Source organism: Suricata suricatta, chromosome 2 (genome assembly GCF_006229205.1).
Source record: "Suricata suricatta isolate VVHF042 chromosome 2, meerkat_22Aug2017_6uvM2_HiC, whole genome shotgun sequence".
In the NCBI taxonomy this organism is placed as follows: Eukaryota; Metazoa; Chordata; class Mammalia; order Carnivora; family Herpestidae; genus Suricata; species Suricata suricatta.
In genome coordinates, this window is record NC_043701.1 from 107271975 (window position 1) to 107277137 (window position 5163).

The following is a 5163-nucleotide window of genomic DNA, read 5'->3' on the forward strand; positions in this document are numbered from 1 at the left end:
TTTTGAATTTATTTTTGTGTATGGTGTAAGAAAGTGGTCCAGTTTTACTCTTCTGCATAATTGCAGTCTAGTTTTCCCAATCCATTTGTTGAAGATACTGTCTTTTTTCCATTGGATATTTCCTGCTTTGTTGCAGATTAGTTGACCAGATACTTGTGGATTCATTTCTGGGTTTTCTGAAGATACTTTGAATATTAAGTATCAGTGGCACATGCCCTAAGTTCTTCAATGAATGGTTATTGGCTGAATTGTACAATACAATGTAGCAACATAGAAAACAATGCCACTGTTTGTGAAGACATTCAGTTTTTATAGCTCCTCCTACCAGGAGTTCCCATAATGCTCATCGCAACTTTGTGAATTCTATGACAAAGGGACCAGGTCTCTTTATTAACAAATATGTACCTGAAGCATAGCCCTGTGTCTGACATATAGTGGGCACTTGGAAAAAATTGTGTAAAATGAATAGGGTAGTTCCCCAGAATGACTCCTAGGTTTCTGGTTTGAAGACCTAATAGAATGGTGATGACATTAACTAACAGAGAATGTAGAGTAGGGACAGAAAGACTAAGAAGGATGATGGATTTTAGGCAGTTATGGGAATTTAGAGGAGGAAGTGTCTGTGTTGAATGCTACCAAGACAGCAAATATAAAAGGGTTAAAAATTTAAGGTCATCACTGGTGAGCAGAAGATTGTTGGTTATCATGGCAAGAACAGTTTCAGAGAGGTGGAACAATGGAGCTCTGCACTGTCCCCCTAAATTGGCACAACCTATAAGCCTTCTAAGATGCTCTTTCCCCCATAGCATTTATCACTTATTATTAATTTTTTTTATTGCCTGTCCCTTTATGCATCCAGCAGAGCTGTCCAGTGAATGGCTATGGGACCTGGCTCCACATTGCCCGACAGCTCAACTGGCACCAGGACTGTTTCTTCCCCCATATAGAGGGACTACACATGAATTCACTTCCTAGGGGACCAATGGTTCCCAGGTCTTGAAGTAAAGAAAATCTGGTGTTTTCTAGTCCTCACCTAAATAGCTGGCATCTAAGCTCAGATGTGGTTCCTAAATCAGAGAAGATTACTGTCATTTCTACCTAATAAAAAGGAGATCAACAAGGGCCCGGGTGGTCTGTGCTAGAATACCATCCCAACAGTGTATTAGCTGTTATCTGCCCAAACACACGGTTCTGTAGGATGCTGTGAAGATGAGGGACAGATGGCCCTTCTGCCTTTGAGTTCCAAATGGCACTGAGTGATGTTGGCCCAAGTCACTGTAAAACAGAGAGGCTGCTGAAGTAGGGAAGAAGCCACTTTCCCCCAGAGCCTGGCAGAAGACCAATGGGGATGTAAGGTTTAATAGATGGAGGTAGAGATGGGAGGACAAAGAGACCACGTTATGGAGCCAAGAAGGCCTTTATTGGGATCTGCGATTCCCGGGCGAGGTTCTGTGACTCTGGAGCGGGGAGTCAGGGAAGTCGCACCTGATATGGGAGAGCAAGGTGTTTTATGGGTGCAAGAGTTCCGGGTATGAGCTCAGGTGGGCTGATAGCCAAGTAGGGGCATCTTTGGACAGTGGCAGGATTCAACTGGCTGTCCGCTTCGGTGGGGAGGGGGATGCTGGAATCCCATGGTGAGGCATTACAGTTTGAGACAGTCCAGATTGAGAGTGGGGGTCATCAGTCCTGGTGGCACCTGGATCTGTTATCTGACCTGCAATAAAATGGCCACTGGTGCTTTTCAAATGGCTTGGGTCATCCCAGGTTTGCAAGTGGGGGTTGTCAGTGTTCGCAGCTTTCCACATCAAAGTGGCCGCTCAGTTGCTTTCCCATGGCAACTCTTACAGGGGCCACCTCAGGATGGAAGACATCATGCTGGAGTCCAGCTCCAGCAGGTCCAGGGTTCCCCTGAAGGATGGACAGTGTTAGCACGAATGAGATGAGAATTGGAGAAAAGGGGAAAGGGAATGAGAGAGCTGATCAGCAGCTAGGCATCTAGGCTCTGACCCCAGAGTCAGCTTTATTTATTGAAAAAATCTATGGGGTACAAAACAGAAGTGGCAATTGCCTTAGACAATAATTTCTGATAACAAATTCTTTGATATGTAAAAATTTCCCAGAACATAGATTGGTAGAAGACTCATGTATGATCTTTACCAATAGAGATTGCAGTAGGTAACTAGATGCTTATCATATGGGGAAGGAAGGGCTCTTTAGCATTTAAGTGCAAGGCAATGTTTTTAGCAGAGCAAAGGCAAGGGTTAGTTCTTTTCTGAGCAGGGGTCAATAGCCTGTTTTCTCGAGGGGAAGAAAAACAGGTTTCTCAGGAAATGTAATATTTGCTCCTATAATCACAAAAGAAGAAACTCCTATAACAAGTTTTTTCACAAGGTATAATTCACATATTTTTAGCATAAGAAGGCAAGTCGCTCCTGATATCAGTCAGTCAGACACCTGGGGGTCAGTGCGCAAGCAGAAATTGAGTGGGGGTTGAGTGGGTGAAGACGCCAGTCGCCAGCTGATGGTGGGAGACCTTGCAAACCCATCTTGCCTCACAAGGAGATCTTTCCTCTACTTATGAGTTCAGAGAGACCTGGCTTCCTGCAACATCACATTGGAAGTGAGAGAAAGTCACTTGAGAAGGCCAGTTAGTGAAGGTGGAATCTCATTATCCATGTTCACAGCCTGTCCTGACTAAGCATGGTGACATGGTTTCCATGGGCCGCTTAAGCCTTGAGTGAAGAGGAGTCATGGCCAGATCAAGTGATGACCAGGAGCCTTTGATCTCCTGGTCTCAAAGGGGCTGCACATGTAGTGAAGTGGCCACTCTATCAAGGGCCACTGAGGCCCCAGAGTTGGGGAGCTGGTGGCTGGCTTCATGGACCACCACAGCTCCACATCAGGTCCTTCAGAAATGTCAGATGAGCAAAGTCTCTGCGGAGAAGGATCCTGCCCTGATGAGGAGACCGACCAATTAGGAGGGGGCAGGTGTTCCCAGCCTATTCTTAAATTGGGTGCTGAGGAATTTTGAGTTCACTGTGAACAAGGAAGGGAGGCTAGGTCATAATGACAAGGTGAAGTCCCCCTCTAGAGCCCAGATGTCGCTCCTGGTGTTCACTATGAACCTGTTGTAGGATACTGAGGACATGGGTGCCATGACAACAGCAAGGGGCTTTTCTTTGTTGCTTTGTTTCTCTGCTGCAGCTCCATTCCCTGGGACAGCTCCTGGCACATGCAGCTGCCCAATAAACACTTGTTGAATAGAATGAATGAATTTTTAGTTGAGAAAAAAATGAGGATTAGAGAAAGAAAATTATAGAGACATTCAGTTCCTGCCCCAGAAGAGTGAACCAATTTCTTTTGCTGACCACTCAACTCTTGGTTTAGTGATTGAGTTGTAAAGACATATAGTGTGTGAATCATTCAACAGTGGTGCATTGTGGTACCTTCCTAGAGTTCACCTTCTTCTCCTCACCCCCTTACCTCACAGAATTGAGTTGACTATACTTCTTACTTCATGCACGGCCTTTAATTTCTTCTTTGTTACCTGTTCAACTTTCATTTCCTCCATAGTCAGGACCCACTTGACTGTCCTGCGCATATGCCCTCACCAGACACATTCTAGGTGGTCACGGGCATGTGTATCTGGGCTGACATGCCAAGGCACGCATGGGCACGGTGTCCCAGGAGGAGCCAATTTTGATGGCTTGGTGGCCATGCCAGATGTATTTCTAACTGCTTTGAATATTGCCCCTGTAAGTTGCCTTGAAAATACATAATGCTCATTTAAATATGTCTTTAATTTTTATTAGTCATGTTGCAAAATGTATGTTTCTTTTTCTTTACTATTTTTGTTCTACTATTTTATTCTACTATTTATGTTCTTGTTTCTGCAAACCATGCATGACTTCCTTCTGACTGCTACAACATATTTCATTGCAAACACTAACATTTTACTTGCCCACCTCACTAAGCACAGACATGAAGCTTACCACCTTCTCCTTGCTGCCATCAGCACCACCAGTGTGGTTAGGAATGGCCTATTGTATGTGTCTTTACAGAGCTGTGTGCTGTTTGTTTTGAAGTATGTACCAGGATGGAATCACTAGATAGATACAGTGATATTCATGTGTAATTTCATGATGTACTAATATTCTCTGCTGAGGCCAGATTAATTTACATTTTCTCCAGGAGCATATGAGGATTCCTGTGTGAGGATCTCTAGAACTTGATATTATCTACCTTTAAAAATATGGCATAGAGTGAGATTGCATTGTTGTTTTCATTTCTGCATCTCTAAATTCTAGTGAATATGAACCTGTCTTTAAATAGTTGTTAGCTTTTCAGTTTTTCAGTTCTATAAATTGCTTATTCATATTCTTTGCCAGTATTCTAAAGGGCTTCCTTATTTTTCCTGTTTATTTTCATGAGTTTTAAATGTACCAGACACAAATCCCTTGTAAGTTTCTGGAGCCTGAAATTTTTGTCCCATCCATTAATACTGACTGCTTTCTCAGTATTTCCACAAAGTGGGATCAACTTAATGTCCCTTAGTATTTGCAGAAATGTACGTCCAGACACAAGATCTTTGTTGTTATTTGAAACATCGACCATTCTGAGAAAGTGGCATCTTAAAGAAGGGGACCCAGAGAGTACTCGTTCATTGGCCCTTCATTATGTACCAGACATCAAGGTCCCTGCTTATGACCAGCTGGTAGTCTAAAGGGAGAGAGACATAACAAAGGAAGAGTCATCCAGACGATGACAACATATAGAAAATAACCGGTGTGCAATAATGTAATCCCATGATGTACTTCCCTGCACAGCGGGCCCAGTAGATCTTTGAAACAAGCACATCATTTACCAGCGGCATCCCTCCAGTAAGTGCCTGCTGCCCCACTGATTCAGGATTGAACAGTATAATGTCATGTCACTCTAGAAGGCACCTTATGGTGGCCTGTGGGGTCAGGTTAACTACCACACGCCTTCATTACACAAAGGCAGAAATCGCCCCTTGGGCACAGGGTCTTACTTCCATCACCTTAAAAGGTGCATCACTCTCTGGAAACCAATTCTGCTGTTCTGCACAGTTCTTATGGAAGGAAGCCTTGGAACAGAGCGTACAGGGAGCTCAGGTGCTGCCTAATCCTCGGCAGCCTCCCA